We start from the raw sequence: 24983 nt of genomic DNA, 5'->3' as shown, positions 1-24983 counted from the left end.
CCAAGGGCAGCACCCAATTAGGTTCATCTCCATCACCGTGCCCTTAGATCCCATCCTCATCGCCATGTCTCGGACGGCCGGAACCAACTCGAGGTGATTTAGAAATTACTCGGTCGCTGGGCAGGCTGGTGAATGGAGAGGCAGACAACGCGTATTGGTTGCAGAAAACTTTACTTACGCCGCTAATAGCCGCGACGCAGGTGGTCCGGTCGCTTAAACAACTCCACGAGTTGCTCCAGCTGCAAGGCTCAGGCCAGCTAATCCGTCCACAAATTAAGCCGGCAGGGAAAGGGTACGTCGAGGATTGCGCTTGGCGACGGGGAGAAGAATCGATAGGTGATCGGTCTATCGATCAGCTTAGCCGCAAGTCAGATATCTTTAGCACTCTGCAGCGTGCTCAAAGTTCTCCAAGTTGGGCGGAAGTCGCACAAAATTTTATATGTCCAGCAAGCCAATTACTAGCCACCATGTAGGAATAATTTAGAACTGGCCAATAGCAGGACACAAATTTGCATGCGAAATGGCAGGAACTCTCTTGCACCAGGGTTCTCTGTTGCAGCAGAAAACTTTTGCTGTGCAAGAGACTCTCATGTGGCGGGAAAATTCCATCGTGCCGAGGCACTAAAATCATTGGGTTGTGTCACAATACATTCCATATTGGTTGCATCTCTCTTATACCACAAGAGTTCAGATGGAAATTAATTTACCTGTATTTCAAGAGACCACACTCTTGCCCACAACCCAGTGCTCACTGCTGTACTTAAGTAGCCAAAGTCGTACCATAGCACTGCTCTTTATATATGATATACAAATAGTATAGACATTCCTAACTGTCCCTAAAATATGCGTAAACAGCTATAGCACAGTGAGTACTCTTTTGCAACTAGACATATTTTTCCAACTTTGAAAAAAAGTTTAAATTAATAGGAAAATATTAAATGTAAAACATACAAAGCCTATTGCTTAAAGCTATTGGGCCAAATTCACTTCTAGTGTAATTAGAAAGCACAGTCCCACCACAGTTTACAATCCCACCAATCCACAGAAAAATTGGCTCCTTCTTGCCTTTACTTAATTTTGCACAAAGTGTGCTAGTTTGAGTTCATAGCTTCATAGGGTACAATAAGAGAAAAAGCGCAGTGTTAGATCAAATTAGGATGAATAATACTTTTACCCTATTCTTTTTATTTATTTCAATTAATCTAGATATTCTAGTCAAACAAAAAGAAAGCAAACTCCTTTGGACCACTTGTAAAATGTCTCCTTTCATGCAAGATTAGATATAGCTCTATCACTTGCATTGCAATATTGTGCCAATATTAAATTTAAAAAGCATATTTAAATTTTATGGAACTATAGAAACTGGCCAAAACAGACCTATTGAATTCATTGTAAACTTAAACCATCCGTCCCAGAGGCCTCAATGGACCTCACTGTGTTCCTCACTGTGTTGCTCACTTTTATGCTATAATAACTCTGCTGATCTCACATCAGAAGAGACCTGGAATAATCCAGTGACAAAAGGAAACCTTTGGTCATTTATCCCATGCACATATTGCTTCAGGCAGTGGTGCTCAACCTTTTAGCTGCATGAACTAGATGAGTGATGTGTGGTCCATCTACAAGCCATAACAGGCCTGAAGGGATGGCACTGCCTCCTCCCTGCCCTGTACAATGGGTTTGGACTCTGATTGTTAGGCATCATTCCCTCCCACCCCCTGCATGCAAGGAATGCACCACTCCTGGTGGCCTGGTACTTCCTCTTCCTACCAATGCACACCAGGATGGGGCCCGGCGGGGGAGGGTGAGGGGGTGCAGTACCACTCTCTCCTGCTCCTGTCATACTGGGATGGGTCCCAGGAGTCTAGCACCACCCCCTCTTCCTACCTGCCACTGAAATTGTGTCCTAGGTGTTAAAACCCCTTCCACCCCATCCCCCACCTTGTGCCGGGATTGGATACTGGGGGCCTAGGACTACCCCCTCCCACTCTCCCTGGGGTCCAGCACAACCCCTGCCAAGACTTGCACATTACTGGCATCAGGCACCAGATCCAGCACACAGGAATCGGGGCTCCACACGGGTCCAGAGATTTCACAGCAGGGGAGCAGTGCTAAATTTCCAGAGCCATGCAGAGTCCCATGGGCTGTATGGAACAGCATCACAGGCCAGAACTGGTCTACAGGTCAGATGAAGTTCACTTGAACTGTACTGTAACAGTTGATGTAATACAGTTAGCACACTTTGCAACTGTTATTGGAGGGCGTTTGAAAGTATTAGGCAAATGTTATAAATTTTATTTTTATCCTTTTTCAGAGTAGAATCTGAATATGTGTTAACATTTGATAAGTTTCCAAAGTCAGCATGCAGGAATGATATTCTATGCTTTATGTCGGATTTTTATAGCTATGACACTGTTCTAGTCTTGAATTAATCTACAATCTATTTACTGTTGTTTTGACAGCTCCATCTTTTGGGATCAGTGAAGACAGAAAAGAAGATATAAGCGATGGGGAAAATCATCTTTGAAACCGTTTCAACACATCTGGCAAACAAACCATATTAAATTCTGTGGATCTGCCATTTTCTTCAATTAGAATTTTTCAATCTCAAATAAAATGAAGGGATTATAACCTGCAAGGATTATTTTCCATCAGAGGCTTTTCCCAGATAGCAGAATTTGTATGCATTATAGAGACCAGCTTGCAATAATACAGATCTTTTGATTTGCCCAAGTGGACAATAAGAAGGGGTAAATTAACAGCACCATGCCTTGTAAATGAAACTTTAATACCAGAAATAATATTTAACATTGTTCCAACATGGCTATTCACAATCAATTTTGGCTCTAAATGATAACATTTATCCATTTACCTTATTTGCAATTACAGTCACTTAGGCTTTCAGTATTTTATAAAAAGATAGAGAAAAGCTATATAATACCGTATATGTGTTGGGGGAGGGGTGTGGAGAGAGATCACACACACACACACACACACACACACACACACACACACACTAAATGAACACTCCATCTTAACCACATACTTTGAACATCTACATATAGGCGCAAGTCACCTTGAATAAATTTTCCTGTTGCAAGAAACTCAGACAGACCAAACAGCTAAGAATTTTTTTTTAACACTCTCATTTCCTATTTGAAATCTCTGTTAAACTTACGAATCATGTTTGCACAACTAGGGCCTTGTTACACATCAATTTTAGGTGGTTCCTGGAGCTCTTAACACCTGAATTGTCTACACATTAACACCTGAAACTAGTTTTGAGCACGCTTTAGGCAGCTTAGAATTACACCACTCCAGGGCAAATTTATCTCTGAACCATGTTACCCAGCTCATGTTCCATTAATGTTTAGCCACTGCACAGCTGAGCTGCCCAAGTTGCAGTCATCCAGCATCCCAGGATGCACTGTTCCCTCCCCCAGCCTCGTGTTCTGTATGGACAAACTTTCCGCCCCATGAAGTCTACTGCCCAGGGGTCAGTTCTAGTACCAAGCCAACTCCCCCTGCCATCCCCAGGGATGTGACCTTCTCACCCCTGGGGGTGCAACCCCATGCAAACAGCCTACAGAACATACACCTGTTAGCCAGGTCACAGGTGTAGATGGGTCCAGGAATGCTGTCTAAGGAGATTGGTGGGGGAACAAGGTAGGGGGTCTGATCAGGTCCCTATGACCTGGGGTTTCCTTCCTGGGGCAGAGGAAAGAGCTCCCCCAAAAGCACTCTTCTAAATTGTTCCCACCTTTCAGCCACCCCAGGAAGCATGACCAGCATCCCCTCTGCCCCAATCTCAAATCCCAATTTAGTAAAACATGAGACCTTCTTTCATTTACTTCCTCATCATTTCTTTTTTAAAGTATTATTATTTTATTTATTTTTATTTAATCTTTCAGTGGATGACTTTCTTCATTTCACCACTTCTCCCCCACCCTATTTCTTTTCCACCTCCCATTTCATTACCCACCCCCATCCTATTAACTGTTCACCTCCCAGCTTCATGTTCCTACCCCCTCCCAAACCCATGTCTCACATACCTCCAACTGGAGCAGGGATAGAAGCCTATCCTGGCTCACCAGCCCTGTAGTGGCAACTCACATCTATCGCTCCTAGTCAGACCAGCTGTCTAGTGGCAAGTCACAGTTGTGCAGCTTTGCAGAGGTTTTTAGTTTTAGGGTGTGACTGCTCCAAACTTGAGCTAGCGCTAACTCCGCTCAAAATTTGAGCATCTCAAAGTGCAACATGTAGCAAAGCTCTAATAATGCTAGCATGGCACTGCTGCACCTTGAAGAGCTATCAGGGCATCCTAGGGTGCCATAGGACCTGGTTAAGAATCACTGCATTAAAGCGGGTGTCAGGGAGGGGGATAGCTTGAATAAAGTTTCTTGCTTACACCTAGGTCTTGTTGTCTTTTGACTCAATTTTTCAAGACAGCATTTCATATTATATCAGTGCATTATTCAGAACTAGCCACCAAGATCAAACATCCCCTAAAATGTAGAGTGCCTATACATGAGCAGCGAGGCTGTTCCAATGCATTGTAATTACAGTGTGTTGGAGCAGACTGTATTGAGTCTGCTAGAGGATGGTAATTACCGCACTCTAACCAGCCTCCGTATCTCATATATCAGTGTCCACATGCTTAAACACAGCAGCAGGGGCACTTTAACTAAAGCTCATTTGACAAGCTTTAGTTAAAGTGCCCCACTGCCATTTTTAAGTATGGGGATGCTGATACATGAGACTCTCTGGATGCTTTAATTAGAGTGGCTCTCGGAGTCACTCCAATTAAAGTGTCCCCCTCTCTAAGCATGTGTATAAACACCCTTATAGCTGACTACCAGGAAAGTGAAGAATGCATAGGCATCTCTGTATCATGTATTAAAGATGAAAGACTATGGAAAAATAATACAGTGCAACAGACCCATTACTATAGTTTTCCTTTAGGAAAAAAATGCTAGGAAATATCCTACTTTGACAAGAACTATTTACCAAAACATTTTGTGCAAACTATTTGATCAATAAATACTAAATATTTATTTAACTCTTCATTGTCACCCTATTTATAAGTAGATAATTACTGTTTCTATCCTCAGTTTCAACAAGCACCTAAGTTCCATTGACACTGTTCATTAGAGTTTGGTTTCTAAGGCACTCCGGGTACATTTGAAACATTTGCTTTGTATAAGCTCTTTGTGAATGGAGGTGATGTTTTCATACACAGTCCTATGCTGCTGTAGAACCTGGATACTTTGCTGCTTGAATAGTATCCGGGACTGAAAAATTAAAACCTTGAACTGACCATATTTTTTCCATGATTTAGACATTGTGGCCAAAATAGAATCAGAATAATTGGTCATTCTTGTTTCCTAAGAGCTGGCAGATCTCTGACCACTACTTTAATGACATTGGTCATGATTAAGGTATGATTAAGGCCAGGTTTAAGGCAGCAGGTGCTGCATGGTTGTCCACTAAGAATGACTTATGAAATTCATGATGAAGTAAGCAACAACATGAGTTTTCAGGCTTTTGCATTTCTCATCTTGTTGATACGAATCTTTACCAAGAAGATATCCTAGAACAAGATGTCTGGTCTGTTTCACCATCAGTAGAGAAGGTATCATTAGGTTCATTCATAATTCTTTTAAAACTTTTAATTTGCAAATGAGCGTAAGATGTATTTTCTACCACAAAAATATGGCAACATACAAAAATCTTTTCTTATTGTTTCTATCACAATCAACCATAAGTATGGAAGGCAGTGGGGGTTCCAGGATTTTGTAAAGTGGGGATGCAGCACTGGATTCTCCAGTCCCAGCCTCCTCTCTATGTTTCCCTCCTCCCCACCACTGGGGCAGGCAAGCTCTCAGCTGCTGCTCCTGCAGCCCCATCTAAGTCATAGTTTCATAGTTTCATAGTTTTAGGGTCGGAAGGGACCTAATAGATCTTCTAGCCCGACCCCCCGCCAGGGCGGGAGAACAACAAAAGAACCCTAAACAAAAAATGGGACTCAAATGAGTCCAGCCAGGTAGGTATCCAGCCTCTTCTTAAAGATCCCCAGGGTAGGGGCCAGCACCACCTCCCTTGGAAGTTGGTTCCAGCTCCTAGCCGCCCTAACTGTGAAGTAGTTTTTTCGGATGTCCAATCTGTACCTCCTCTCCATCAACTTGTGCCCATTACTCCTTGTTATGCCAGCGGGGGCTAGGGGAAACAGCGTCTCCCCCAAACCCTTCTGGTTCCCCCTAGTGAGTTTATAGACGGTCACCAGGTCCCCCCTCAGCCTTCTCTTGTGGAGGCTGAATAGGTTCAGGTCCCGCAGTCTCTCACTGTAGGGTCTGCCCTGTTGTCCCCGGATCATGCGGGTGGCCCTCCTCTGGACCCTCTCCATGTTGTCCACATCCCTCCTGAAATGGGGCGCACAGAACTGGACACAATACTCCAGCTGCGGCCTGACCAGCGTCGCATAGAGGGGGAGGATCACCTCCCTGGCTCTACTCGAGATGCACCTGTGGATGCACGACAAGGTCCGGTTAGCCCTGCCAACCATGACCTCGCATTGTCGGCCCATGTTCATCTTGGAGTCAATAATGACACCAAGATCCCTTTCCGCCTCCGTGCTCTCAAGTAGGGAGTTCCCCATCGTATAAGTGTGCTGCTGGTTCCTACTACCCAAGTGCAGCACCCTGCACTTGTCCGTATTGAAACACATCCTGTTCCTGTTTGCCCACCCCTGTAACCTATCCAGATCCTTCTGCAATCTCTCTCTCCCTGCTAGCGTGCTCACCTCCCCCCAAATTTTGGTGTCATCAGCGAATTTAAACAGGTTGCTTTCCACCCCAACATCAAGATCGCTGATGAAGAAATTGAACAGCGCAGGCCCCAGGACCGAGCCCTGGGGGACTCCACTACCCACCTCCCCCCAAGTCGAGTATGATCCATCCACCACCACCCTCTGAGTGCGACCCTTCAGCCAATCTGCAATCCATCTGACTGTGTAGGCATCTATGCCACAGTCGCCTAGTTTATTAATTAGGATGGGGTGAGAGACGGTGTCAAAGGCCTTGCTGAAGTCCAGAAAGACTACATCCACCGCGACACCTGCGTCCATGGCCTTTGTGACCTGATCATAAAAGGCAATCAGGTTGGTCTGACATGATCTCCCCCTAATAAATCCATGCTGATTGCCCCTGAGCATCATCTCGGATGCCGGCCCATCACAAATGTGCTCCTTGATGATCTTCTCAAAGAGTTTCCCCAGGATTGAGGTAAGACTGACGGGCCTATAATTGCCCGGGTCCTCCCTTTTCCCTTTTTTGAAGATGGGGACCACATTAGCTACCTTCCAATCGTCTGGCACCTGGCCCAAGCACCACGATCGCTCGTAGAGCCGTGCCAGGGGCCCTGCAATAACCCCAGCCAGCTCCCTCAGCACCCTGGGGTGGAGAGCATCCGGACCCGCTGACTTGAACGCGTCCAGCCCCTCCAGAAGCTCTCTAACCCGGTCCTCCCCAACCTGAGGTCTGAAGGCGATCCCCTCGCGTCCGGCTTCTATCACAGCAGGGAAGTCCCGGTCCCTGCACAAGAAAACGGAGGTGAAGAATTGGTTAAAGAGGTCCGCTTTATCCTCTGACGCAACCACCAGATTGCCCCGCATATCCTGCAGGGGCCCCACATTACCCGGCGCCTTCTTCATCCTCCCAATATATTTGAAAAAGGACTTTTTGTTATCCTTAATCCTGGACGCTAATCCGAGCTCTATCTCCGCCTTGGCCTTCCTAACAGCCCGCCTGCAGGCCCGAGCAGAGGAGGTATACTCCTCTTTGGAGATTACACCCCCCTTCCACCGGGCGTACGCCACCCTTTTGGCAAGCAGGCATTCCCGGACACCCTTGGTGAGCCAGGGGGGCTTTTGGACACTCCTGCCCGCCTTGCTTCTTGTCGGGATGGACACCCCTTGGGCCCCGAGTATCGTTTCCTTAAGGAACGACCACTCCTCTTGGACGCTGAGTTCCTCTGCCCTCAAGGACCCCAGTTCCTCTCCCACTAATCTCCTCATCTCACTGAAGTTGGCCCTCCTGAAGTCTAGGGCCACCACCTTGCTGCGGGCCCTTGACACTCTACGCTGGATGGTGAATTCCAGCACGCGATGATCACTATTGCCCAGGTGGTCAAGAACCTGGAGGCCTCTTACCAGGTCGTCGCCTGCGGCCAGGACCAGGTCCAGCAGAGCATCTCCTCTGGTGGGACTGTGCACCTCCTGAATCAAGTGGAGGTCCTGCAACTCGGCCAAGAACCTCCTGGAGCGGTCCGTCCCGGCTGACTGCTCCTCCCAGCAGATGTCCGGGTAATTAAAATCGCCCATGACAACTACATCCCTTGCTTTTAGTGTCTCCGCAAGCTGGCCTGAAAATTCCCTGTCCAGCTCCTCCTCCTGATTGGGGGGTCTGTAATAGACCCCCACCGTCAAATCCCTCTCGCCTTGCCCCCCCTGGATCTTGACCCAGAGCACTTCAGCTCGCCCTTCCCCTGACCCCATACTGCTGGCAGAGGATGTGTAGTGCTCCTTGACATAAAGTCCCACCCCCCCCCCTGATACCCACAGGCATGCCAGAATAAGGAACATGGCTTTAAGTGAAGAGGTAATGTACAGGAAGAAAAAGTAACTATAGTATACTACATACAAGTAACTTTTTATATGTGCGCACACGGGCTGTGCATCCCCTGCCCATCCAGCAGCAAGTTGTGCCTCCCACCGCTGGACAGGCAGGGGATGCACATCCAGCACGCGGCTCCTGGGGCAAAGGCAACAAAGACCCCAAGTCCGCAGGAGGCAGCCTGTATCTGCCCTCGCCCTGCGCACAAATCTGGAGGAGTCACGTGTGCCCCATACCTCCTCTGGAGGTATGTGCAGCAGCAGGGAACGCCCCCCACCCCCACCCCGTGGACAACCCACCTGCAGCTCTGTCCCACTCCCAGCCCTGGGTCCCACTCACTGCCCTGGCTGAACAGCACCCCCAGGCCCTGCCCCATGCCCTCCCTCACCGTGGTGGCCTTGATCTACCCAGCCACCCATGCCCCTTCCCCTCCACGGACTTACCTGCAGGGCACTGCTTTCCACACTGCCCGGTTGCATTCTTGGCCACATGCGTACTGTCGCTGCATGCACATGTGGCATCTGGGGCCCTGGCCAGAAGGCACATTATATTTATCAGTACGTTATCAGCTACACTAGCCAAAAAAAGCTGATAGCCCATAACGTCAATTTTCCCTTCATTGGTGTTGACCCGATATGACATTGATATATCGGTGCACCTCTAACTTAAGCTTATATGTTATGTGTCCTTTAGTTAGCCAGGTCCAAGAAGTCTGCTCCTCTACTACCCCCAGTTTGCACAGTAATTTGCTACAAAACTAGTCTGAACTTTGAAACATTCCTTATTCATTAAAATATTCTTTTCACAAAGCAACTCAGGCTCTAGGAGACTCCAGCGATACATGGCTTGTGAAGTGCACATAAGAGTAAAAAAGCATTCCATTCATCTGTACCGAGACTTCTAAAAGTTGACTATCAAATACATCAGGCAGCCTGTTGTCATCCCCTTAGAGTAAACTACTAGACAATTCACAATTTCCATTCAAATGTCCTGCTAACCTATTTTCTGCTCTCTATTGTGCTAGATTTAATTAAGCCACCCCTGAAATAACAGGGTCCCAAGGAAGGTGAGCATTCTCTACATCTCTTCCCCTCTCTTCTCAAAGGTATGTCCCCCTTCCTTCCTTTCCCTTTCCATCCCTTCCCCTTCTATTCCCCTGCCTTTCCTGCCTGCCTCTGCCAGGCACTATCCAGGGAGTGAGATGAGATCCTGCCTGCTCCAGCTGGCTTGTGCAAGGGCTGTACTCTCAGGTATTGTGGCAGCAACAGCAGTGGCCAGGGGGCATGTTCCCCCTCTCTGTGCCTGCTCCTCGGCTGGCAAGGAACAACTGGGGGAAGCAGGCAAGGATAAGGAATGCACCTGACCACTGCTGCTGCTGTCACAATCCTGGACTAAACACAGCCCCTGTGCAGCCCAGCTGGAACTGGCAGGAGCTCCCCTCCCCTCAGCTAGTGGCAGGCAGAGGAGGGAGAGGGAAGTGAGTGTGAGAGAGGGGAGGAGATATGCCTTTGAGCACTGAGGGGAAGGGAGGAGGGAAATGCTTACTTTCTTTGAGACTGAAATCTCTGGCTGCTGCTCCTGCAGTATGGCAGAAAGTGAGGTGCAGGCATGCCACTGCACCCCCTCTGGATCCACCCCGATAGAGAGCAGCAGTTTGTGCATCTAATGTTTAATATGCTCTTTTAATATTACTTTTAAAACATACTTCAACTTATGTAAAAGTTATTAGGAGTTAGGATCATAAATCACTCAGATACGTATGATATTATACTCTACCAAATGCCTAAATGAATGGCAAAAGTGTTTCCAAATGTACTCATGCACATACCTAGGATCAATATTTTGATTAATTGGCCCATATTTGCGCTACTGAAATTAATTTTTCCTGCTAAGTATTGTACATATTGATTTTTTTTCTCAGCTGAGCCATGTATACTGTGATTTTCAATACCCTACTTTTCTATCAAGCACTGTAAATATTTACATGAAATAGATCTGTGAATTCTTCAAGCAATTAATTTCAGAAGTTTTTCCTGTCATGCCACAGTTTTTCCAGTTGTCATATTGTTGTAAAATGCAGGTCCCTGTATTGACTACTAACTAATTAATAGAAAATAGTCTCTTTACACACACACACATGCATACACACACACACACACACACACACACACATATATGCACATTTTTTCAGGAAAAAAAAGATTTTACATCTGGTGATGTCTTATACATAGTGGATGATGTCTTATATACATATAAGACACTATCAAATGTTAAATCTTTTTTTTTCCCCTGAACAATTTTTTTTTTTTTACATACTTTTGGAATAACAAACAGCCAAGGCCACAAGAATTTCTTCCTACAAATGTCTTCTGAAAATTCATCTTCCCTGAGATGCTGACAGGAAATTACTGATTGAAAATGGTCAAGTGGAATTAAAATGGAAACCACATAAACACGGCTGTTCAAATATCTAGATAATTTAAAAACCTCAAACTGTGCATTAACTAAATTCAACAACAATGCAACCTTGTTTCTTTTGACCTCATCTTCTTCCTTCCTTTTCCTTTGTTACATCTAATCCTTTACGAGCTTCAAATTAGATTTCAAAATTATTTAGCTCTGGACCATGCCTTCCTCACTGAGGCACTGTATTGAATTGTATTGCTCTTAGATTGATCCACTGTAAGTTGCTGAAAGACAAACTGTATTAAGAAAAACCTAAAAGATAACAGACTTTTAAAAAATTAGGCAAAAATATTGCGTTCAGATCCATAATTAAAATAATTATCTTTTAACCAGAAGTACCATGTGATCAAAAAAAAAAAGGAAAGAAGAGAATAGGTATGACACAAAAGTGACTGGGGTGTAAACGGAGACCCACAAATTAGCTTAACATAAGATGAGTGAATGAGCCTACACTGAAGTCCGTGGCTTGTGCTTATACTAAAGCCACACACAAAATTGAAGAGTGGGATCATCTACACATGAAAGAGTAAGAGCAGCTACACGTGCTGTTAGTGTAACAGAATGTGCAGAGTGACAAACTATGCTGCAGTTTATTGCTCCTGCATGCCACATTTACATGTTCACCCAGGACAGAAATATGTTGAGCCAGGTTGGAGAAGCCTCAGCTGGTAGGGGACCCAAAAGGTCTGCCTGCCAATCTGGGGCTGCTCCAACCCGTCTCAACGTACTGCGGAGGGACTGGCTGGGGCACAAGACTGCTCCAGTGCAGGGCTAGCTGGCAGGCAGCCCCCACACTGAAGCATCTTCGTGCCCCAGCCAGTTGCGTCGGTGTCTACACATGTATTGCTGCACATTAAATAATGTTGCCATAGAATAGAACTGGTGTTTACAGTTACTAACCTATGTGGCATTTGTTTACTGTGGCCTAATAGGGTAATTGAGTAACTGCTCAGTAAATATCTCATGTCAACATGCCCAGTGTCCATTAAAAAAAAAAAAAGGAAGCTTACTTAAGGAAAAAAAAGGCCTTTGTTTCCATAAAAATAGGCATGGACAGCAAGAAAGTGTTGTTACCATATCACAGTTTTTAACTTCAGTCTGGTTTGATAAGTTGCAATTTACTTTTGTTTTAGGCAGGAAAAGCAGCTACAGGAAGCATCTACAGGAGACACTTAACTGCGCAGTAAATGCACGCATCTACCTGTGCACATGTTTACGGTATAGTAAATGATGCTACTTGTGTGTGAATTTGATACCTGCAAATGCAAGTAGCAAATTTAATTACAAGTAGTTACTGCACAGTAACACACATGTAGACACCAACTGGGAGAAGATTTTCTCTTGGTCAGCCCTGACACTAAGGGAGCCAGCTGGAGCTCAGTCCCAGGGCTGGGAGCCTCTCCTGCCCTAGGGCTGGGCTGTCATTAGGCCAGCCCGAGCCTCAGGTCCTTAAAAGCCTACAGGCATTTTGAGCCCTGGGGCACAGGTGCAGGCAGCCTGAGGGCACTCCAGGCCCCTGTACCCCCCTGGGCAGACTGCAGGCTAGCAGTACCAGCCTGCCTGCATCATGGCACTGCTGCCTGGCACTGCAGTGTCGTGGCCCTGCCAGGCCTATGCTGTTCAGGCCTGCAGGCTACTCCAGGCTCCTGCCAGGACCCAGAACCATCTGCTGGGACCCGTTCCAGCTGCCTGCAGCCTACCCCCAGCACCCTGCCCAGAGCCTGCAGGTATTGCAGGGCATTGCTTCACCTTGCGGCTGCCAGTCCCATGTCGTGCCCCTGTACTGGGCACTGCAGGCAGCTGCCCAGGCCCAGCAGCACAGGGACAGCCATGCAGGGGCCCATAGAGCCACTGTGGGAGCTCTGATGGCCTCGGCTTCATTGACACCAAGGCCCACCAACTGGGGCCCCGATTAGTCCATGGAAGACACTAGGGACCTTGTGCTTCTGTGGGGTGAGGCAGAGGTGCAACACCAGTTCACGCCGGGCAGGTACTCCAATGCCCATGTCTATGGATGCAGGAGTGTGGACACAACTGGCTGGCATGGCAGTACCACATAAAAGTCAAGGCCTTGAGGGCACAGTCAACATCATTGACCATAACTGCTGGTAGGGGAGTGCCTGCAAGTCCATGCCCTTTATGTGGCAACTGACTGAGATCTTCATGCCCCAGGACCCAGGCCACAGCTATGCTGTGTACAGCAGCATAAGTGGCCTGCCCAAGCCCCCACCCTGGCCTGGCACCTGCAGTGATATATCACTGGGTGAGGGCCCCTCAGGACTCCAGCAGCCCATACTGCCAAGCTCCCCACCTGCAGCATCCACCAACAGGCTGGGGAGCCCAGGGCAGGGCCTTCCTCAACAGCTCCACAACCTCATCCCCAGCCCTGGCCCCATCCAGGAGGTGTGGCTGTCCATGTCACTGCCAGCTGCCAGCAGTGCCAGCTTTTCCCTGGGATAAGCCCCTGCCTGGGCACCTACACCCCATGCCTCACCATCCAAGGACACTGTCTGGAGCTGCACGCCATTGCTGCCAGCTGGAACCAAGTGGAAACAACAGCCACACCAGCTCTAGCCACATGGGGGGAGACGCCTGCCCACCTCAGCTCCTGCATCTGCCCCTGCCCCTGCCCCTTCTCCTGCCCTACCCCCACTTTGTGGCATGCCCCATCTGCACTTCTCTTGCCCCCAGGTTTCCCCCCAGAGCATGCAGGCAGGTGGGAGACAGTGAAAAACTTTATTGAGAATCCTGTTTCTGCCTAGCTGCAGGGGCACAGGCCTCTCACACATCAAGGAATATGTCAATGCCAGTGGCAATGTCCTCCTAAGCTGTGGGGTGCAATGTCCTCCTAGGATCTCTGCAGGGAGGTTGGGGGCATGGCCAGCTGCACATCCAAGTCATCCAGGATCTCTGCGCCCCCTGATCCTGGGCACCATGAGCTTGGCAGCAGCACAGGGGAGTGGCTGGCCTGCAGGAGAACGGAGGGTATGGTGGGGTCTGGAGCCATGGCAGCAGGTGTTGCCAGGAGCCAGGCCTGTCCCTTCATAGGAAAAGTGTGGGGGAGGCAGGCTGCAGGCAGCCAGCAGCCCACCTGCCCCAGGGGAACAAGGTGGGACAGGAGGGTTGGCTGGTAGCCACCTGGGCCTGAGCCTGGGCCTGCCTGGCTGACTTACCATGGTCCTGGGGCACCCATGCATGCCAGACCCCCCAATCTGAGGCCTGCAGCTGGACACAGGGGAGAGGCCACAATCAGCAGCTGGGATGGGGCCTGCAGCCAGGGCCCTGCAAATGTGCCACCTCCTCCAGAGGTGGACCCAGGACCACATCATCCTCCTGGACTGGCTACTGACAGCATCAGAGGACTGGCTCATGGATTAAAGGGCCTGTTTGGCAGAGGATGTGGCCTGCAAGTACACACAGGACCAGAGTGAGAAAGTGCAGGACCAGACAGACCGGGAGTTCCACGCACCGCTCCTGGAGTGTGAGTGGGTGGAGGTGTTGTGGGAGCAGACTGCAGTCCTGAGCAGGGAAGCGCAGGCTACAGATAACAAGTGCCAGGTGCTGGACACCATCCTGACCCTCACAGTTGCTTTTGTACCACTGCCTGGCCCCAACCTTAGCCCTGCCTTGCAGATGTTATATAGCATGCAAGCTGCAATGATGACCTGGGGAAAGTTGTCCTCAGTGAACCCTGGCCCAAAGTGGCCACTGTGCATCAGACGTGACACAGATGTGGGTCCCATCCAGGGCCCCAGTGCTCTGGGGGAATCCCAGGGCATGCAACTCCATCATCGCTGCCCGGGTGTCATGCACCCAGAGCACAGTGGGCCCTGGCACATCCTGTAGGATGCTGCACACCTCCAGAACAGCCTCCCTAGTTGTAGCCATGCCCATGCCAAAGATATGGCCCACATAGCTGAGGCTGGAAGGAATGGCCAGCTTGAACAGGGCAAAGGACAGTTGGGTGTTCATAGGGAGGTCCATCTGCATGTTGGTTCCCTGCTGCTCCAGATGGGGCCAGAGCTACCCTAGCAGATGCCAGAAGGTGGCCAAGGTCATCTGAACACCTCCAGCCACTGCTTATCATCTCAGGTCTGCTGGATGACCTGCAGCCACCAGTTCTGGCTTGCCAGTGGGCCCCAAGGTGGTGGGGCTAGAGTCCCAAGAGGGTATGGATTAGGCCAGCCCTGGCATTGGCATCCACCAGCCTGTTGATGACATCCCTGCTAGGGTCTGGCCAGCTAGATGGGGTCCAGGTGACAGGTGTGCAGTGGTGGCATCAGGATGGCACAGTGGAGCCAGGCCAGGGCCGGAGTATGACAGGGTGGGTGGGGCCCTAAGCTAGGGGTTCCCAACCTTTCTATGCCATGACCCGGCAAACTGTGGACTGGAAGCGGCTGTGACCCGGCAAATTGCATACCACTGTGTGGAGCCCTGCAGCTAGAATTTCTGGCTGGAACACAGTTAAAGATACCTCCCCCCACCCCCCCCGGGTAGTGGGTGGGCCCAAACTGCAACCACGGCTGCTGCAGGAGGAGTCATGGCCTCTTCACCCAACTCTGCAGGGCTGCAGTTTGCTGGTCCACTGTCACTTCCAGTCCGGGGGTTCACCTAGAGGCCCCTTATAATGTGAGGCCCTAAGGTGCATCTTTCTTCGCTTGTGCCTAAATCTAACACTGGGCCAGGCAGGCAGTCACTGAATGTGGGGAAGCTGGGAGGGGCCAGAGGGCCATGGGCCAGCCAGCAGTCAATGTAGTAGTCTAGCAAGGCCACTAGCAGGAGCCTGGGGCACCGGTTATCACTGCCAAGGGCAAAGCCTGGTGGTGTGGGGATGCACAGGCAGTGATGAAAGAGCTGCTCCATGCTGCCTCTGCACTGTGCGCTCTGCTCTTGGCCAGGGAAGTGGCTCTCCAGGGAGCAGAGAGCAAGCCTGCCTTTTCAAGAGGGCTGTCGTCTACCTGCAGCTGCATCTGGAGCTCCCCCAGTGGTGGAGGGGCCCATTGCATGGCAACAGGAAGCAGCAGTAGTGTGGTGCTAAGAGAAGTGAATCTGTTGCCAAATCCCTGCACATGTAGATGTTTGCCCAGGACCACTTACTTACAACTAGTTTACTTGCAAATAAACTGATCTCAGCTCAAATGCACATGTAGATGCACCCACACTGAAGTAAATGAGTTGTAGCATAGGTGACTGGTAGGGGGGCACAGGGGAGCACATTCCCCCCTGACAGGACCATCCCCACCACCGCCAACGGTATCTGCGGGTCTTTGACATGCCCCCTGACAGGGGCATCCCCGCTGATGATGCCGCTGGTGGCATCTGCAGGTGCTCACCAGCTCCGCCCCCACTGCCGCCGGCAGTGTCTGTGGGTGCCCCCTCAGACTTAGGAGGCACCAGTCACCCATTAGTTGTAGATAAAACATTTAAACACAGAAAATGTTTACTATACAGTAATCTGTCAACTTTATGAAAACAAAAATATTATAATTCAAGGAATAAAAACACACAGGACACCCTTATATGGGTCAGGATGGTTATTACAAACTAGGCTGCACAGCTGAATCCATCATGAGAAATAAGATACTGTAGAGGTGCTAAGTGGTGATAAGTGTGATACAAAAACCTGAATAAAATAAGTGTATCAGATTACTCTTTAATACTTAATTTGTTTTAAAAATTACTTAAGGAGTTATCCTTTAACAAAGCTACTGCCCACTGTTAGTATATAGTAGATTGAATTATGATTTTTTTAAAGTTGTAAAGCAGTGTTACTCAACCTTTTGGCTTCGTGGGCCAGATGACTGCTATGGGGCCAGTCTGTAGGCCAGGCTGGAATGCCTACATGAGAACTGGGCCCACATACCTAGATAAGACCCTAATTGGACCCTTGCACACTGGGATCTGGTCCTACACCACTCCACGTACTGGGTTCAGGCCCTGTGCCACCTCCATCCAGCCCTGCATGCTAGGATTGGTGCTCTGGGGCCATGTACAGCCTCCATCTGCCCAGATGTGCTGGGACTAGCCCTAGGACCCCTGACCACCTCTGCATACCAGGATTACGGCCCCAGGCCTTCCACTGCCCCTTCCTGCTCTCATATGCTTGGGTTGAGCTCTGGGGACCTACACCATCTCGGCCCAGTCCTACATGCTTGTATCAGGATGCCAGGGCTCCAGGCCACCTCTGTCCAGCTCCACATGCTAGGATCAGAGCCCTATGGGCCCCACACTGCCTCCATCTGGCCCTGCACACTGGGATAGGGCTTTGCACTGCTCTGCACACCCAATCTAGCATGCAGGGACATGGCCAACAGAGTTCCCTATGGGTTTGTGGGGAATCCTGTAGGCCAGATGACATAGTACCAGGGACTGGATGTGGTTCATGTGCTGGGGATTGAGCACCCCTGTTATAAAGCATATTCTGCCAGAGCAGTTAAAATCCAGTTATTATTCATGATTCAAGATTACAGAAACCTGTATGTTCCCTCTAGTTGTGGCTGGCAGTTTCTAAATACTGATGAACCTGACCAAAATCTCTGGCCTTGTCCATGTACTCTGACATGTCAGTGTTAGTTAACACTTTCTCACAAACCCTGTCTATTTCTATCATGCTTCCTTAATTTAATTCTTGCCGGTTAATCATTTGACCAGTAAACCAAAAGCAGATTATTTGCCACCTTCTTATCTAACACATTAACACTTGTCCAAACAGTTTTACAAGTGTTTATTGTTTTTTAAAAAGCATCGCATGTTAGAAAAAGTGTTATAGGCCTGAAGTCTACCAATGGGGAGGGGAGTGGGAAAGCACATTTCTTTCTCTTATGCTTAGCCAAGACAAATAAATATCTGTTTATGGATATGTGATATGTAGCTTTCTCTCAATGTCCACGCATGTTTGATATATAGTAAGTTAATATAAGCATTAAAAAATACAACTTCAGAACCATGCTTGACTTCATATGGGGAATATACTTATACTCTCACACATATTAAATATCCTGTATTTCTATTGATCTATAGAAGAATGTGTAAGGGATATCATGCTCCTTATTGTAAGTAATGTTCTTTGAATTTGGTACATAAAAGTTAAATATGGCTTGTCCAAAAAGAGGCTTCTGGGTGCTTCCATAAAATACATGAACATCGATTAAAGAAGCTGTTATTCCATATCATCGTAGCTTTTTCTAACAAACAAGCAAGCTAATTTTGGGGAAGTATTGCATATTACACTTTTATGACCCAAACTATTTTATGTCATAAAATGCTTATGTCATTCCTAATGTTGTTCTCTAATTAAGTTTGCAATTACAGTGCAAGAGAAACAATATTTTCAGGTGACAGCATTCTATTAAGCAACATGTGTTTATGTCATCTGCTTTTAACACAGTGACTACACTTAATACTCAGTACTTTACTTACAAATTAGTAAGTCATCCATTACTGGGTTTTATAATAACAGTTCCAGTTTTCCACATTAAGCTCATAACATATTCACTTGTTATATCAGATAATCCTACCTTTAAATAAGTCTTCTACAAAAATAATTGGCAAGAAATATAGAAATGTTGATTTACTAGTTACATAGTTATTTTCTTTTTTCAAAATAGCGGTGTTTAAGTATCAGCTGACATGTAATGCCTGATATTTTTGTACTAAGGCATAGACACAATGCATGTTTACATCAGAGTAGCCCAACCTTATAATGGTTTAGAAAAAGAGTGGATATGAGACAGACATCAGTACTACATATGAAGAAGACAGTGCAAAACATGGACCTAGTTTCTCTACCCCAGTTCTTGTGGATTAGAGACATAGTTCTCCCCAGATCTCTTCCGGTCATAGCGGCCATGGCATAAAGTCTAACAACCTCAGGTCTTCTCTGTGCATTACTGCCCCTTACCTCAAATGATCTCTTCTAAAAGCATGAGATTAACTAGATATATGGATGATCTCAGCCACTAACAATATAGGTGAAATATAGAAAACAGTGGCAAAGGAGGCACTACTACTATACTATGCATCACCTCACGTAACCATATGTATTAGATTCTTGCCATTTTGTTTCACCAATGTAGCACAGTGAGGCAACTGGGGCTTTGACCTTTAGTTTCTTGTATTTGCTGTATTGGACTTGTGTTTAAGGACAGGTCATCCCACTAACAACATATTCTGATATTACCATCTCCCTTTCAGCATTACAGATAAAGTAATTACTGATATTTCCCTTTATAGCATTACAAATGTTTTTATTCTGGTTTGATGGATAGCTGATGATGGAAAGACATGCATCAAATTAGTAGAGTGGAATTTCTGTATTTAAATATGTTAACAGCTCAGGACTCCTCCACATCAGTTATTTAAAATTCAATAGAACTTTAGTGTTCAGTTTTCTTTAAGATATTCCATGGTTTTTAATTGCACCTGGTCAGTTACACTAATTTAATTTAGACTTGTCAGCTGGTATTGTCAAGGTAATGGTTATGAAGTCTGAATTTCTTCAGGACAGATTGTTTCCTTCAATAACAGTCTGCTCGGCACATAGCTTGATGCCTTGTCTTGCTTGAATGAAAAATTATAAGTCAGTTGACGAGATCATCACAAATACAGAAATCAAGATCCCAGTATAAATTTGTTTATTTGAAAGAAATTAAAAGAATGGTAAGGCACTCTTATGAACCTAAGGGGTTTATGGGGTATCATGCATGTTTTCTTGAGTGTGTTTTACTGATATGGCAGTAGATACAGCAGATATGTGTAGTCTTTACTGGGCGCATCTACATGTGGCCATACGGTGCCGTTGTAACTGCGTCGTCATTTAGTATTTCCTTTTGGAAGTACTAAATGAGGCTCAGTAACAGCCTATATGATACCAGACTGGCCACACAGTTATTTTTAGCTACTTCTTCACAGTAGAAGTGCACTATTATGAGGGAGCATGTGCTATAGCGACACAGCTGTGGTGTCATGGTTTTTGCCCATCAGTGCTATGTTACAGTATTGCTATGGTGATGTAGTGTCACATGTAGACATGCCCACATATAGGTAGCATCAAGCTGCATTTAGTCTTACAGTCTTCATCTTTATATGCATTGTGGTATTTAATATAAAATGTATTTCTAATATGTTATAATAGGGCCAGGATTGCACAATATGATAAGGAGTGACTTTCAAGTGACAGCGAATGAGTTTTTTTGGCACCTAGGAGAGGCCCAAAGCTTACGTGGCTGAAGAGCAGTAATTGCTAAGAGTTGCTTACTCATCACCTTTGCAGACTGTGCTATGAGGCACATGGACCAGGAAATGATGAATTTATAATTTAAAAGAAGGAGCTGTAAGAATAACAGCAGGATATTTAGACTACTGGGGGAAGAACATTTTTCACTGTTGGGGGAAATTAAGTGAAAGACAGCATCTTTGAGATATTGGAAGCAATCTTTATGTCTGAAAGGATGTAAATATTCTTCTGATCTTAGATCAGGAAAATCAGGAAAGATTTCTGCTCTGTTAAATGCATGAACCCTTTAGGGGAACAGGAAGTTATATGCACAGCGTGGGCTCCTGGACAATCCAGTTGGTGATATATGTTAATAGTCAGATGATAAATTATATTTAATCCGTGCCTCCAGAGTAAAGATTTGTCTCTAGCCTTGCTGGGTACAAGGAAGACTATTGGTCCCACAGCCAGAGGCTATGTAAAGCAAGCTGGCAGGAGAAACTGCAGAAGGTCCTGGCAGAAAGGTCAGAGACAGAAATTGCTTTCTATCTTGTTGAGCTGGGTAGGAACTGCAGTTTTTGATTTAAGATGCAGGGTAAGAGCAGGTTAGAGTTATAATATTTTTTTAGGTTTTTTTATTCTTATATCCCTGTCTATATCTCAACATATGATCATTGATGGTTTCTTAGGCTTGTTCTGGGTTTTTTCTAATAAATTATTTTGTTATCTTTTTTAACTCAGTTATTGTCAATGTTATCTATGATCTCAGAGTATTTGACCATACAGGCAGGCCTCTTTTCCAGAGGGGTGATCTATCTTTTCTGAGCACATGACCAGACAAAAGTCTGATTCTTTTAGCTGGCAGAATCCCTCCTGCTAAGCAAGGGGCAGGCAAAATACGGTCTGCGGGCTGAATGCGGCCCACCAAGCCATTCTATCCGGCCTGTGGGGCCCCTAAAAAATTTAGAAAATTAATGTTTATCTGCCCCTGGCTGCCTTTGATTAGGCCCTTGATGGCTTGTCAAAACTCAGTACGTGGCCCTCCGCCTGAAATAATTGCCTGCACCTGTGCTAAGCAATGGCAAGTCCTGGGTAAGACAGGCATAACTGAGGTGCCAGAGGTCAGGAAGTTTCTCAGTGGTAAAGCAGCAGATGTCAGAGACAGTTTGGAGCTGAACAGTATCCCTAAAGGTGTGAGACCATCCAGGGAGTGTAGTCTCTGAGATGCATCTGACTACATCCCAGGTTGGGGCATGCAACTGGCACTATAAGGAGACACTGACCCCTATTCCAATCAATACAGGCACTTGACATAATAGATACAATACACATGCTGGACTTCTAGAAAGAACCTAGGAACAAAAGTGTTAAAGAAAAAGAGAAGAGGAAAACTGAATGACATTTAGATTTAGGAAAGATGATTAAAAAAGGGGACTGAATTTTATGAAGGCCAGTACAGCCAGAAGCAATATTTAAATAATACATCTTTGAAACCTGGTTAGTAATAATTCTCCAAAGTGTTTCTGGACTTCAGTGTTTTTGCAACAGCTAAATAAATGAAAAGTCATATGGAGAAGATAAATAAGGCCAATATGAACAAAGATCAGAATTGGTCTTATACAGTATCACTTCACTTCTATGTGAACCAAATACAAGCAACAACATCTGATTTTACAGATTAATCAAAGAATACCTCTTCCAAGCCAGTTCTTCTGACTCTGAAAATAGGAGAATGACAGAATTTCTTGATTGAACTAAAGCATTTAAAAAACCAACATGTTTCAACATGTGCCTCCCAGCACCGGACATAGCTGTGATCTCCCAGCACTGAGGGTGCATGGAGCCCCCAGAGCTGAGAGATTAAAGCTGCTGTGGTTTTCCAGCCTCAGGCCTTCACTGAACCCCTGGAGCTGAAGATCATGGCTGCTACAATCTCTAGCCTTAGGGTGAATGAAACCCCTGGTGCAGGGCTATCAAGGCTGCTGCATTTCCCAGACATAAGGAGCATGGGGTGCTCCTGCGACTGGGAGCCTTTCAACTAATTGGGCTCCCCCAGGCATCGGCAATAAGCCATTATAGGATCTAATGTGTGATCCCACAGTCACACCTCCTGCTGTGTACACATGGTATGGAAGGAGGTGTGATTGTGTGGATCATTTATTAGATCCTATTGCATCTTCATCTGCATGTGTAGAGGGGCCCTAATGTCCTCATTGAACTTTCTGATCAAAAGAAACCAGTTAAATCAACAGTGGGGGCATTCAGCTCATCCATGGAAGATCCAGATTTAAGTCTCTACTCTGAATTATTCTAAAATAGAACAAATACAATGTACTGGACCCTCAAAATATTTTGCTAAACCGAATTCTCAATTTCTGCTTAGCCCTAAGAGGAACTTAAGTAGAGTGAAAAATGTGTATCTAGCATATAAAGAATTTAGAATTGATCAACCATAAACATGATTAACAGCATTCTATGCACAAAGGTTTTCAGGTGTTTTTCAAAAGATGAATATGAAACAATAGTCACCAAGTAATTATATAAATCCAGGATATATAGCATCTTTGCAAAATTAAAGTTTAGTTTAATATCTCTGGGATCTTAGATTCATTACAGCCTTAGAGAAATATTTTCCAATATGTCCTCCCATACGTATGGGTGGATAAGTATGTTATTACAGGCATACATACCAGGTGACCAGAGGATGAAAAGATTTTCTTAGTATGCAAGTTTAACTGAGAACCATTTGCCAACCATTAGAGATGGGGTTATATGTCTGGGGCTGGCAGCAGTGCAAAGCTCAAGTGGGCAGGGTGTGTGTGTGAGGGAGGGAGGGAGAGTGGGGGAGTGAGGGGCCCCCATACTCCTCCCATGGCATGCAGCATCGGCTAGCAGCAGCAGTAGCAGCAGCAGGTGGGCGCTCAAGGCACTCATGTCTGGTACAGGCGCTGGTGCCCAGTGGTGCGTGGGTCCAGCCAGCGCTGCACAGGGGGGCGAGGAGCACAGCCCAGCTGGGCCACCTCTATCACAAGGACTACCTTCCACACACACACAGATTCTGCACTTGCATCACTGGAGGGAAGCTCCACACGCTCCATTGGTGGCTCAGCCGTGCTATGTTCCTCGCCCCCATGTGTAGCACTGGCCAGAGCTGCACGTTGCCAGGTGCAAGCACCTTCACTGGGTACAAGAGCCCCGAGCATCTGCCTACTGCTTTTGATGCTGCCACTGCCTGCAGAGGCTGTGCACCATGTGGGGAGGGGGGGGGGGGGTCCCTACACCACCACCCCCCCCCCTCACACCCCAAAAATGCCACACACCCACAATCTGCCCCAAAACCCCCCACATATACACCCCCAACATATCCTATTGCCTCCCACACAGCCACACCCCCTCACAAACCCCCCATACTCCACCGTACACACAAACCCTCTGTCACACACTCCCATACACCCCCCCACACAATATACAAGACTAAGACTTGCATTTTTTAGTTATTATTCAGATCATCTCTATATACAATACACAAACACAAATCATAACAAAAATATGTTTTGTAATAAAATTAAAATATGCTATTGAAGGTGCTTGACTTTTAGTGTATGATTTTTTTTTTCTGATTCTAAGATGGCACCCCCGCACCATCACCCTCAAAAGGAGTATTTCCAGGGGGGGAAGGGAGGAACTTTCAGTGGCAAATATCAGGTGTTAGGGGTGGGACTTCTGGTCCCAAGGTGGTGACCAAGGGGCGGGGCTACCCATGCGGCCCTCGAAAGCTCACCAAAGCTCATTAAGCTCAGTTTATTTTTGCATATCTGCTCATGCTTATATAGTTTCATAGTTGGTAGGGTTGGAAGGGACCTGAGCAGATCATCAAATCCGACCCCTTGTCATGGCAAGAAAGAGTACTGGAGTCAAATGAGCCCAGCAAGGTGTTAATTCAGCCTCCCCCAGGGTAGGAACCACCACCACTTCTCTTGGAAGTTGGTTCCAGATCCTAGCCACCCTGACAATGAAGTAGCGCCTCCTGATATCTAGCTTGAATCTACCCTCTGACAGCTTGTGGCCGTTATTTCTTGTCATTCCTGGTAGTGCTTGGGGGAACTGGGACTCCCCCAATGCCTGTTGGTCCCCACTGACTAGTTTGTAAACGGCCACTAGATCCCGCCTCAGCCTTCTTTTGTGGAAGCTGAACAGGTTCAGGTCCCTTAACCTCTTCTCGTAGGGCCTGCCCTGCTGACTCCTGATCATGCGGGTGGCCCTCCTCTGGACCCTCTCAATGTTGTCCACATCCCTCCTGAAGTGCAACACCCAGAACTGGATGCAGTACTCAACTGTGGCCAGACCAGTGTCACATAGAGGGGAAGGATCACCTCCTTGAACCTGCTTGAGATACATCTGTGGATGCATGACAAGGTACTGTTGGCCTTCCTGACCACTTCCCCACACTGTTGGCCCATGTTCATTTTGGCATCAATAATGACTTCAAGATACTTTTCTGCCTCTGCACTGGTGAGAAGGGAGTTCCCCAGCCTGTAGGGGGAAGATATCTTAGTTGTCCAACTTCTAAGGGGCTGAGCACTGCACACCCCACAGGCTCACTACTGGGGATGACCCTTCCCCCAGTGCTGTTC

The sequence above is a fragment of the Alligator sinensis genome, unplaced genomic scaffold (assembly GCF_000455745.1).
Source record: "Alligator sinensis unplaced genomic scaffold, ASM45574v1 scaffold582_1, whole genome shotgun sequence".
NCBI lineage: Eukaryota > Metazoa > Chordata > Crocodylia > Alligatoridae > Alligator > Alligator sinensis.
Note: the sequence above shows the minus strand (reverse complement) of the source record.